This window comes from Thermobia domestica, chromosome 5 (assembly GCF_964235325.1).
Source record: "Thermobia domestica chromosome 5, izTheDome1.hap1.1, whole genome shotgun sequence".
Lineage (NCBI taxonomy): Eukaryota > Metazoa > Arthropoda > Insecta > Zygentoma > Lepismatidae > Thermobia > Thermobia domestica.
The window spans coordinates 96,208,502-96,222,876 of record NC_137458.1 but is presented as its reverse complement, the minus strand read 5'-3'; positions in this window follow the sequence as shown (position 1 = coordinate 96,222,876).

Genomic DNA, 14,375 nt, shown 5'->3' with positions numbered 1-14,375 from the left:
GAACAACGCTCATGGATAAAGATCAAAGTGGCCCGTGGTAAAAACGCCACAGAATGTCACTCCGGACTACGTGAAGCATGCGGGAATGACGCATTGCCGTATCGGACTGTGGCACGTTGGGTAGCATCGTTTCGTGCAGGACGTGGCAGTGTGTAACAGGAACCAGGTGGAGGACGCCATGCGGTCGACAACTGAGTCATTGAATTGATGCAATCGTTGCTGCATGTGGACAGGAGATGGACTGCGAGGGAATTGGCGAACGAGGTAGGAACATCCCATACCACTGTGATGAATGTGTTGCACAATGTCCTTGGGTACCAAAAAATTGCATCCCGTTGGGTACTGCGCCACCTTACAGACGTTCAGAAATGGCTGAGATACGCCCTCGCAGGTGATCATTTGGCAAGGTACAGACGGGAAGGTCGCGCGTTCCTGGACAGGGTTATCGCACTTGACGAAACATGGGCGCTTTCGTATGAGCCAGAACTGAAGCGCCAATCAAACGAATGGCGCCACCCACCATCTCCCCGATCCAAGAAGCTGCGTCAGGAACCTGGGAATGTGAAGGTAATGCTGATGGTGGCATACGATGTACAGGGTGTCATTTTACGGCATGCAGTTTCTCTGAACCAGACCGTCAATGCAGTGTACTACAGCAGGTTTCTGGAAGAACATCTTTGTTCTGTACTCCGCAGGAAACGACCCAACTTCATCAGGGATCCACCCATTGTTTTGCATGGCAACGCCCGTTGTCACAACGCAGGTGTTGTGAGGGACCTGTTTGCACCTGGGGGTGGGAGGTTCTACAGCATCCACCCTATTCACCGGACACGAGTCCATGTGACTTTCATCTGTTTCCTTTGATGAAAGAACCATTGTGAGAGATGCGTTTCCGCAGCAGAGATGCTATACTTTGTGCTATAGGGCGCTCTCTTGCAGACATCAACAAAAAGTGCACCGCTGCTGGTATCCTGCAACTTCCCCACATCTTACAACGGGTGCAACATGCTGCAGGGGAATACATTGATGGCTTGTAGAAGTTTCATGATTGTCCAATAAAGGGTTCGAGAATGATTTGTCTGTTGCCACTTTTTTCTTTCCAGCCCTCGTAATTACTCCAAATTTCCAGTACTCCGAGGCACGAAGACACTTTTCTCTTAAATAAGTCGGAAACCAAAATTGTGGAACTCTAAACTTATTTTCAATGTAAATTAATTATTTAATATATTTTAGGTACCCTTATGCTTGGTGATGGATTTTATTGCTATTTGGGAAAGGAACAAAAAACATGCATAATATTCAAGAGAAACTCACTGAGTACTGGTGAAATAACTAAACAACTGATTCGAAATTAGTATTTTATTTAGATAGCCGCTTTTCTATTAAATTAATATGTCCAGTTTACTGCATTTGCTAACAGATGTCTGGAAATAATAATCCAGTCGAAATAAATTAAACTAGTTAACATGTGCATTTCTTTTGCAATAAATTTTCAATTATTGCTGAATAATCCAGAAAATAGTACAACATAATTCTTTTTCTTTGCTGTTAATTTAATAATGTACATATGTATAAAGTTCTTTGAAAAATTAACTTCACAAGAAATAAATATATATCGCCAACAAAATTCAATGTTAATCAGCAATGCTGCTATACTTTGCAGTGACCAAATGTGAAATTAAAGCAATCTTCCTACGTTTATTTCGACACTGATTTAAACCTTAATTAAACTATTCGATATCAATACATTTACTTTGAAACAACGTAGGCTCAATCTTCTTCATATCGAATAATCCTACCGCAAAAATAATGGCCACGGTGGCTCAGTGGTAGAGCGTTCACCTCTGGTGCTTGGGCTCCCGGGTTGGATCTCAGTCCCCGCCAAGTGAACTTTGTGGTGGACAAACACCGCGTGTGTAGGTTTCCTCGGGGTTCTTCCGTTTCCTCCCCCTTTCTTCATTCCACCATTTCATTCATTTCTCATCATCACCGTCTCCTTTAGCATAAGCGGCATAACCGTTGGACGTAAAACTCAAAGATTTCATTTAATTTTTTCGTATTGCGAAAATATTGCCTTTTCGCCTACTAGAAGGGTTACATGTATGGAAACAGGGCAACACCCACTTAAACAAATGAGAAGTGATAAATAATGCTACCTATAGTTTGATTTCACTCACAATAAGGGAATAAGGGATAATTAATGAAAGAGAATGATTATGAAAGAAGTAGTTGCAGGAGGAAATCGGAGAACCGCGAGAAAACTCATGGACACGATGATATCCACCATAAACTGACATCGCGCGGGATCGAAGCTGGGACACCTCGCAACCTCTAATACTGAACTTCCGTACACCTCATGAACATGATGAAGAAGTAACAACGTCTCGTCGCTATGTCCAAATGAACATGCTATTTTATGTTTACATTCACCTGTATGAATCAGCCCAAGTCGCGGTTCGAAAAAAAAACCTTCATGCCATCACACAACCTTCTCCACACTTAATTATACTCACTAGGGATGATTCCATATCGGGACCAAGTACCTGGGGAAAACCTATATATCGTCTGAAAGCTCTTGCTATGAGAAGTACGAAATCGTTTTCAAATTACGGGCAAACCCGCAACTTGACCCTATGAGGGGCCGGTTTATTGGTGTTTTTGACCTTATGTATGGCATATTCGGCAGAATAAAAATGAATGTTACGCGTAAGTGCCTGAAGCGATCATGTTCCTTTTAGGCTCATTGCTAGAATATGAGTCGAGCAAGGGTTTGATACCATCACTTTGCACCCAGACCTACCCATTTGGCCAGTGTTGCCAACGAACTATAAATACAATGTGGTAGATGGTTCCTGTACCACTGGATGTATATAACACTGACAATCTAGAATGTTTGGGAGACGGTAACACTCAACGCTTTTTTGCTATAGTGTTGTGTGATGTTTCTGCCAAGCTTGGTGTATAAACGTCTCATCGTACCGAATCTGCTTTATAACTTCTCATTTTAAAATTGGTTGGCAACACTGACAAACTGGAGTACTTGGGAGAGGAATATGCCCACAGTATAATTTCTCTAATGACGAATGGTGTTTATTCCACGTTTCATGGATATACATCCAGTGGTACAGAAATTATCTTACACATTGTATTTATAGTTCGTTGGCAACACTGACCAAATGGGTATGTATGGGTGCAAAGTGATATTATCAAACACTTGCTCGAGTCACGTTCTAGCAATGAGCCAAAAAGGAACATGATGGCCTCAGGCGCTTATGCGTAACATTCATTTTATTCTGTCGAATATGCCATACATAGGGTAACAAACACCAACAAAACGGCTTCTTATAGGGTCAAGTTGCGGGTTTGCCCATAATTTGAAATGAAATGAAATTTTTGAGTTTTACGTCCCACGGTTATGCCGGTTAGGCTAAAGGAGACGGTGATTATGAGTAATGAATGAAATGGTGGAATGAAGAAAGTGGGAGGAAACGGGAGAACCCCGAGAAAACCCACGCACACGGTGTTTGTCCACCGCAAAGTTCACTTGGCTGCCCATAATTTGAAAACGGTTCCGTACTTCTCATAGCAAGAGCTTTCAGACGATATATATATTTTCCCCCAGGTACTTGGTCCCGATATGGAATCATCCCTAGTCAGTGGCGGCTCGAGAGTGCTGTAAGAGAACTAAATTCCATGACGATTCTGACTTTCAGGCTAGTAAAAGCGAAATAAATTAATGTTTGTGTATTTCTTTTTAAATTTCAAATTTTAGTTTGCAGCATTTTTTATTATTTTCTATTTATTTGTTTACTAGCTAAAACACCCCTTCTTCGAACGGGAGGAGTAGGTTTATAGAAAATAATTAAACTCCTTCCTTCCCCTTTAGGATATACGACACAATGAAAGTATTATGATAAAAATCCGTTCTTGAAATATCTACTTCTCCTTTGTATTCATATTTGTGTGCCCTCATGAGCGTTAATCAGAGATTTATTTTCTTAAGATAAAATTAGAGAGACTCCGTTGTACAGAGGTTACCATAATTTTTCTAATAGCTTTTTAATTACTTCAGAGTATTTCTCAAGCATTTAACTTTGATCCAATGTACCGAAAAGATTCTCTCAATTGAACGTAATATGTCAGACCTTGAGTTTACTCTTGAGTGTTGTCCTGCAAAGAGGACCAGAAGTGTCGTGTTTAGGTATAGAAAATAAACAAAAGACTCAGGAGAAGAACCTGCTGTCATTTAAAAAAAATACAGGACAGACGATTATTGTGTTTATCAAGTTACTCCTTAAGTGGACATGATTCTTCTGTAAATATTGATGAAAGTGTCAGTTGCTCTTTTATCAATTGTCAGTTGATACAGTAGATTCCGAATTTTAATAAAGTCGAGGCAAAACATAAAAACAAGAAAAAAGTATGTAAAACTGTGTATTTTACATTGTCAGATTGGATAGAGTGCTTGATTAAAAGTAGAACACTGTACTACTCGAATCACTACAGACATAGTGTTGGAACGCACGGACAACTGGCAACATTGATCAAATGTTCAAAGGTTTTTGTCCATTAAAACGGGATGAGTGACTTTGTGTTCGTTTTCACATTTGTTGAATACTGGTTAAGTACTGGATAATAGACACAATTAGAGATAACGATGGAAAAGTGTTATACAAAATGAACACAGTAGTATGAACTAAGCAGACAATGTTATTGTTAGTCTTATCTGTAAATACGATAAAAACACAAGGTCAGTAAACTTTGCGTGATTTATTTAGTTGTATGTTAATGTCACACGGTTGTTGTTGTTTTTTTAAAGTTTTTTCTCCAAAACTAACATTTTCAATACAAAATGAGAGTACTTATTTTCTCAATAACATTTATTATTATCTTTTAATCCGGATAGCAAGGTGGCTCAGTGGTAGTGGGCCTACCTCTGGTGCGTCGGGTCTCTGGTTCGATCCCCAGCCAAGTAAGTTTGTGGTGGACAACATCGTGTCCGTGGGTTTTTTCGGGGTACTCCCGTTTCCTCCCACTTTCTCATTCCACCAAGTATTCCATCACCATTCACTTGTCTTAATCATTGTCTCCCTTAGCATAATCGTGGGATGTTAAACGGAAAGTTTTTTTTAATCTTTAAATCACTTTGATAGCATATCTTATTTTGATTATCAAATAGCTATGGCAAGTAACTTCCATACTGCTTAATACTGCAGATGAAATATGAAGGATTTCATTGTATACTGAAGCTTCACAGTAGGATTTTTTTAAAAATGCACTCACGAATTTGTCATTCTAATTCAATAATGCAACAAAGATATGTTCCACATACATTCCTTTTGTGGTAGCCTCAAACGAAATAGGTGCGACTAGATTAGAAGACAGGGTGGGGTAATGTCTTCATCCTGCGTCAACCCAGACGCTACCTCGTAACGGGAACTAAAGCGATCTTAGTTGAAACAGCGATTGTTTCAACTTGAAGCCAGGATTTGATCTCGAAGCCTGGATCACGATGAGCAGGATTTGACATTCCAGTTTTGAAGAAAACGTTTCAAGTCTGGACTTACATCTCTCACTATACTTCTCTGTCATCCTTTTTGGAGAAATAAATCACAGTGTTTGCATCCGAAGAAGTTAGCTACATGTTGTGTTACCACTCTTTCACTGTGGACAGGCCATTGTTATAACTTCTAAGGATTACCTGGGTCTTAATATCGATAACTATTTAGTAAGTATTGTAATCACCCCTTGTAATATCTCGAGGTCTTCATGCAATCATATATATAGTCAGTGTCGTATTTACGATTTTGTTTCGGGGGGACTTCGCTAACTTTAGTCCTGGAAATGGAAAATTCTGCAAGATATTTAATTTACTTTAATATGGTAATTAAAATTTCGGGGGGAGGGCTTAAGTCCGAAAGCCCCCCTTAAATACACCACTGTTGTTGAGTTATGTTTAACGTCCCGTTCAGCAGCGAGGCTATATGAGACGTGGACCTACTGATTAACGTGGAATCCGAACCACATGAGCTCCCTCCGGGAATCGAACCCGGGTCTCCCACGTCAAAGGCGCATATGCTAACCGCTTAAATACACCACTGTATATAGTTGTGATTATTCCTTCAGGCAACGATTTTCAATTTCTGTTTCAGGATTATGCACCAAAATTCCGCACACACTGAAAAATAAGACCCTAAATGAGTCGCCACCAAATCGTTGATCTGGAATACAAGGTTTTATAACGAGATCCAAGTTCGGCGATAGAAAAGAAGTGTGTCTCCCGATAGACGACCCATTAGATTACAATTTTTATGAATGATGTATCAAAATTCTGATACCGTACAGAATACAAAAAAATATTTTAATGTTATACCATTACAAGAAATGAGCTGAAATAGAAAATTGTGATTATTTAACACATATTATTTCAAAATTGTTATGAATGTCACAAAACACAATCATTGAAGTACACAATAAATCATTATACATTTAGATTCTTTCAATAGACATTATTCAAGAGTTCTATTTCTTCTGGAGATTTTAATTACAGCTGCGAGCAGGCTTCTAGGTGAAGAAGAAACATCACAGTTCCAAAAGGTAAGCGTAGTTTAGGTTAATTGTAATATAGTAAAAGTAGTATAATCCATAGAAGTAGTAAATAGAAGTAGAATAGTTAATAGGAATACTAGCAAATAGAAGCAGCGTAATCCCGTAGAAGAAATAAATAAAAGTAGGGTATGATGCTGATTCGAATTATAAGACCTCTTGATTATGCACTTTCGTAGAGATAGTGTTTGTATAGAAATAGAAACAGATGTATAGCTTGCTTGTACATTACGTCGACAGCGTCACAAAGTGTCGTATCTCAAAAAAAAATCGAAAATTGAGATATTTTACTATGTAGTTGCATACACTGACTTCTACAATTTCCCAAAACGATATATCTGTAATGTGCGTTGTTTTGGCGGTGGTGATGACGTCACTGTGTCGTATCTTAAGATGAAGCAGATAAACCATTTTTACAAACAGTCGTATCTTGAGTTACGACAGTTTGTGAGCAACAAATCTTTTGCAACTGGACAGATACGCCTATATTCAAATCAGTTTGTTTATATATACAAAGTGGCTCAAAAGTAGGTATACAGTCCCGTACTGATAAAATTATTGCTTTTTATATCATTTCTTATTGTTATCCACTTAGTTTCTTTATCATTTGTTCCTAATGTATTTTTACTTATATCTTAAGCTCGGAACAGCCGAAGCAAATAAATTTATAAGCTAGAATGTTATACTTGATCAATGCGGGGCTGTATACATATATACAGGGTGCGGCAGCGTTCATAGCGTAATTTGACTTGCGTAGTACAATCACGTACTGCATGAATGCGCGCCAACTCATGCCGCATTCTTGTACTAATGAGCTGCCATTTCGAGTGTGACAGTGATATGGAGTGGTGAAGTGCATAGCATCGTGCCTTTGCTGTTGAAAGTTATTTCAAGAATAATGACTCTGTTATTGCTACCCAGCGTCTATTGCGTCAACATTTCAACTTGGGACGTCATAGTAAAGTTCCAGATGGACGGACCATTGTGAGGTGGGTACGTGCATTTCGAACAACAGGTTCTGTTTGCAATGGCAAACCGGGAAGAAGTGAAAGAACTGTGCGAACACCAGAAGCTGTGGAAAATGTTCCTGCTGCAGTATTGCGTAGCCCAAAAAGATCTGCTCGTCGTCATTCGCAAACTGTGCACATGTCCGATCGCTCATTCAGGAGAATATTGCACGAAGGTCTCCATTTTCACCCATATAAGCTGCAGATTGTTCAATAAATTAGGCCTCGCGATTGGGTTTCACGAGAAACATTCTGCTTAACCATGCGTGATTTCCTTCGCCAAAATCCACAAATGTTGCACACCATCCTGATGTCACATGAAGCTCATTTCGAGTTATATGGTTCAGTGAATAAACAGATCATGCGTTATTGGAGTGATATAAACCCGCATGAACTGCACATCAAGCCCTTGCACAGTTCTCGTGTCACAGTGTGGTGTGGAGTTGCTTCCTTTGGGATTATTAGCCCTTACATCTTTGAGGATGACAGTGGCGTGGCTGTAACTGTCACTAGTGAAGGCTACCTAAAGATGCTGCAAGACTTCGTTCTTCCCCAATTAGGTATGGTCGATGTAGATGTAGAACAATTGTGGTTTCAACAAGACGGAGCGACCTCGCATACAGAAAGAATTTGCATGGATTTCTTGCGACAGACATTTCCACGTAGAGTAATTTCCCGTTTTGGTGACATTTTCTGGCCGCCTCGCTTACCTGATCTTTCAGTGCAGACATTTTCCTTTGGAGCTACCTGAAACAAGAAGTGTTCCGAACATACTGTGCCACCACTCTTGAGTTGAAGGATCGCATCAGAACTTACGCCGGCAATGTCCCAGGGAATAGTTACGCCGAGGTATGGAAAGCTTCCAACGCCGCCTATATGAATGTGTTGTACAAGGGGGCATCATTTGACAGGAGTCATATTCAAAAAAGTAATCCACGCAATGGACAATGACTTACATATCAGTAAATGGCATACCTTTAACTATTAATTGACATAAGAGATAATAAATAAATTACAGTTACTGCCTGATCGTGTGTTTTTAATATCCTACTATGAACGCTGCCGCACCCTGTATTTAGACGGCATGGGGCGTCCTCAGGTTGCGGATCGACATGACATGACATTTTTGAGTTTTACGTCCCACGTTTATGCCGGTTAGGCTAAAAGAGACGGTGATTATGAGAAATGAATGAAATAGTGTAATAAAGAAAGTGGGAGGAAACGGGAGAACCCCGAGGAAACCCACGCACACACTGTTTGTCCACCACAGAGTTCACATGGCGGGAGCAGGATTGGAACCCGCGACCCTATGAACCAATGGTGAACGCTCTACCACTGAGCCACCGTGGCCCCAGGTTGCGGATCGAGGAGAAGGCCTTTAGATATAGAGATTAGCTGCGAATATACTGAATAAGCAGTCGCGGACAGACAAGAAGTGGCCCTTCTGGCAATGACAACTTGATAGCATTATTTTATGTTATGGTTAGTACGCTCTTTGTGTTTCTTGTGTGTTCTCAGGAATTTCGTTTTACTCTCAAGAATCTCAGGAAGCATTTGTTAAATTATTTTGTGAAATAAACACGAAGTTTTTCAATAAAAGTGCAATATATTCCGATTGTTCATCTATTAATGTAGTTCTGAGTATAAAAAACCTGCGTCGTATCTTTCATACAAGAGAGGATTACCATCGTCACAAATTGTCGTATCTTTTTTCCGCCAAATTTTCCACAAGGTTTGACAGGCAAATTCCATAAAACTTTCTACACTGATTTCTTATGATTTAAGTTATAACTTGGCAAATTTTCACTCCTTTCGGTAAGATAGATTTTGAGTTATGGCTGTTCAAAGTTGTGTGAAAACCTAAAAATCGCTCTCCTGAAAAGTTTAGAAAACTGAGATACGACAGTTTGTGACGCTGTCGACGATTAGTCTCTTTGTGATTGTAGGCTTTCAATTTAACGTAGTTTGCAATCATTCTGTATGTGTTTATAGGGTCATTTAGGGAGACATCTACACTCAGGAGATCTCGACTCTTTAAAGGTCTGGCAAAGCTAGTGATCACACACGAAAAAACATTTAGTACGTGGAAGGTTAGTGTCGGTTCTCAGTGACAAGTTGCATATGCAGAGAAGTTAATTTTGTCCGTTGCAAGGGAAGCAGAAGCTACTAAAATAGCTACATAAAGCTTTTTTAAGAAAAAAAATATCCATATTATAAGTTTCAGTAAGTCAAAAATAATGTATAGCGGTAATATATGTATGAAAGGAGGCAAAGGATTGGTATTATGATAGAGTATACTCTCTGTATATATGTGTGTCAGACTGACACACACTGCTTGTTATAGTGACAACTCGTGCCAGCTTTTGTTGATCAATGTATTTAGGGAATAAATCGACAGTGATTGTAGGGACATTTCAACATGTAGTTCCTTTATTATAAGGAAAGTCATCAGACCAAAAGAGTAAAGTCTGGTTCATCTTAATGTATACATCATAGGTTTAGGTTACATAACAAACACGCTTTCTCAACTTCTGGATCATTTAGTCCGTTATAAGCCTAATGGTAAAAAAAGTGCCTTTGGTTTTAGATTAGCACAGTATATGTGTCAAAGATCGTGATATATTAAAAAAAGCTTCTAATGCTCCCACCACACAGTACTCAAAATTGTCTTTTCTTAAAGTATCTTTCTCTCGTAGTTTGAAAAACAATTCAACTTATCTATGGCAACTTTGTTGTAGGAACCCTGGTAAAATGTTGTGAAAGAAGATTGAGAAAGCCACTCGGTCGAAAAAGTGTTAAAAAAAACGCTCTTTCAGGCCAGCCACCCTGAATGAGGTTTTCCTGGATTTTCCTCATTCACACCAGGCAAATGTCGGGGTGGCACCTAATTTATAGGTCCCAAGCCGCTTCCTTCCTTCCCCAATCCTTTCTTCCTTCCTTTTCCCGGATTGTGTGCTCGCCGAGGGACGTCATCGCTCAAAAACGTGAAGGGCTAAATGGTCTTAGATGCCGAAAGCCCAGAAATCTAAATCCTAAATCCTAGACTGAGAAAGTCAGTTTAAGTTGAAAGAAATCAGCCTCTGTTGGATTCTTCGCATATGGACTCCGAAAATGATTGTGTTAAATTGTGATTTTCGATTACTGATTATTATACGTAGTGAAATATTGAAGGCTATCTGTTGGAAAACAGGCTGAAAACAAAGTTTGTTATTAACGAGCTTACATTGTTTCAGTGTTATTGTATTTCAACTTAGGTTGTAATGAAGCGCAGCAAAGTTTGCAAATAAGTCATATCTAGTATTTCATTACGTTTTTATGTTTGTTGTAAAGGACACTGTTTTCAAAGATGTGAAGGATTTCGTTGTTTATGTGGTGTCGACATCTTCCATAGTAAGTGTCGATTTCTCCCGCAAGACTTCCAAAATCTACTGATTCGTACCATTCAGTTTATGTGTTCTTGCATTTGCAAATACTGCATTCAAGACGAAGATTTTGTGTTTTATAGCTAGGTCAAGGATTATTGTCAAGTATTATCGCTTTTGCAGAATAAAATTGTCTCAAGTTTCAGAGTAGTGTCGAGTTGTTTTTTAACGTGTCGAAATGTCCCTAAATGATCCTCCACATATATCATTACATATATAATATTCTTTATATTAATTCTTTATTTAACTTAATTATCTTCACATTATTTCACAAATTTGTAAATTATTTAGTACTAGCAGCGTTCACCCCGCTTCGCTGCGGTCACCCCGGAACGCAATAAACTTTGTTACTTAGATAATTTTTACTTTTTCGCTTTCAAGTGATATGATAAAAACCATAGTAGATTGCAGTAAATGTTAACATTATATCGCCTCTCATTTATGTTAACCCGCCCCGCTTCGCTGCGGTCACCCCGGAACGCAATAAACTTTGTTACTTAGATAAAAAAACCATAGTAGATTGCAGTAAATGTTAACATTATATCGCCTGTCATTTATGTTAACCCGCCGAGTGACACGGTCATGCGGGTTGCATATAAATACGTTTATTTTTACCTATGATGAATAATAACAAAGGATTTGTACGTTATGGACACTTGAATGGTCAATTATCTCAAGACACTGGTAATTAAAAATTAAAGTGATATGATAAAAACCATCTAGGGTCCAAATCCTAATAACCCCCCAAAAATGAAAGAAATTGGTTCAGCCGTATTAGCGTGATGAGGGAACAAAGGATTTGTACGTTCTCTTTTATATATATAGAAGATCTTTTTAATTATAACATTTACTTATTATTATTTTACTTTTACTAATTATCATGGAAAACGTTTATATCTTAATAATATGTTAGCATTTGTTGTCTGGTATTACTCTATTTCTTGCTTTACGTATAGTACTATATTATGATTTTACGTAAAGTCAGCAAAATGATGTCGTACATGGCTTGAATGCTTAAATTTCTCCAACAGTTCTTACAAGATATGCACATAGTTAGCTTTCCAAATAAAAGTTCGGTTTGATAGAAAATTTTGAATGTGTTTGAAATTTCGAAGTTTAGATGCTGGATATAGCTACTTTGACAACAAGAATGATAGTTTCTTCTTACATTAGTCTTAAACGTTTAGAATTTAGTTTTTCTTTTATCCAGTTTCATGTTAGAAATTTATTGCAACTAATTAAAGTAAGATTCAGACTGAACTTGAAAGTTATGACAACTCACTTTGCTTTACCCTATAATTTAAATACAGTTTGTTTTCCCGTTTCCTCAGTATAATTTCGTATTTTTTACTTTCCTTCAGTACTGACGTACCATGCAATATCCGTAAAGAAAATGGTCTATGTTTAGAAGAAGGGGTCTAGTATTTTTTTTTTTGTAAAAAATTTACAATTTCGGTAATTTCTGTTCAGATTAGATTAGTTTAGGTTAGGAGATTAGTTTATGTTAGATTATGTTAGTGTAGCGATCCAGTATAATTTCGTTTATTTCTACTAATATTAGGTTAGTTTAGGTTAGTTCAGGTTAGCTTATATTAGGTTAAATTTGGCTACATTGTTAGGTGTAAGTACTTGCATCATCCATTTCTCCTGTAAATTTTGTATTTATTATGTGCTTCTAGACCCCTTCTGCTAAACATAACCCAGGAAAATTATTATATTGTACTTTGAATCTGTTACTAGAATTATAGTATATTGTATTATTTTTGTGTATATTTTTGTAGTTCTTGTTCTTGTTCTTGTTCATGTAACCTCATATAGAGGTTATACATAGGGGGAGATGCGGCACCGTAGTAGTTAAGTCCGCTATGGCCCTGGAATTGCTGAAAAAATAAAAAATTAATGAATCTCCACTAAAGTCATTGCTTGATATACATTTGTAACTCGTTGCGTCCAGGAAAAAAAAAAAACTTGAAGAAGATACATGTTGCGTACACTGAAGACCAGACCTCAAAAGAACTTAGATAACTATGTTAGTAATGATCTTGAAAATTATCCTTGTGGTAAAATGTAAAATGTCAAATGGGTTCCAACAGTTCTCTGATGATGAGAGTGATGCATAACAGGACATCTATATCATGAAGATTGTCAAGCAATATCATGTTTCCACTCAGGATTGTCAGTTTATTATTATTATCATTATCACCACCACCACTACCACTATTATTATTATTATTCATTGGTGTTCTTGTCTTTTGTATTTTGATAAGCTTTAGAAGTCAAATTGAGAAAAAAAATCACAGGTGAAGTCGATAGTAGCACTTTCGCCAGATACATTATCAAATGCCATTGAAGTTATTCCTTTTTTTTATTTATTTATTTATTTTTATTTATTTATTTTTATTTAAGGTATCCATATAAAAATGAAGAATATATGTGCATCGGGTTTAGTAGTTTTAGAGAGGGATACCATTTATCTGTAAAAATTCAATCAATAATTGGATGAGAGTCCAAGAGGTCGTAGCTAAAATTTGTGCAACAGAAAAAGGTCCATAACCAAGTGCTCTGTGAAGTTTATTAATCATATAAGATCTGCCTTTAGTAAACTGTTCGCAAACAAAAATTAAATGATTCAAAGATCCAATATCACGCTGACACCAGCATAAAGGTGTAGTCAATTTATGTATTTGATATAATTTATAAGGCGTTAAGGCGGTGTCAAAAAGAAGACGATTTTTGTAGTTGTAGTAAGCTGTTTTTCCTTAAGTTTCAGATTTGGCATGTCACTGAATTTATGCATTTTCCACCAGACTCAACAAATGAAGTGAACTAAAACTGTATAACTAAAACAGAGATAAGTGTAATTAACAGGAATTAAATATGATATTCAGAAATGTATTTTGTTTTTAGTATTTCCCTTTTTTTCATTTCTTGAACAACTATTTACAAGCATGAAACTTGTAGTAAGCCGAATACGAAAAGGCTGGCGCGCTGAGGTATGGTTGGTCTTAAATTTCTAAAACTGTCAGATAATCTTTATGCTCTCTATCCAAGAAAAAATATGTATGAAGTCATTAGAAAGAAATAAGTATTCTTGGGTGAATTTACCTCAAGTTGAGCTTGGGTGACACGAATATGGCATAGCTAATGCGATGAATTTCCAATATTTGAGGGGTTCCGGGTTCGATTCTCAGTGGAAGAATCATGAAACTTTTGAATGTTTACTTTGGTTCGGATTCGGCCTTAAATTGTAGACCCACTTCTTAAATAGCCTCTAGCTGAAAAGGGACGCTAAACTTTAAGGAAAGTTGAGGAAAAATCCTATTTTTTACGATTGCCCGAA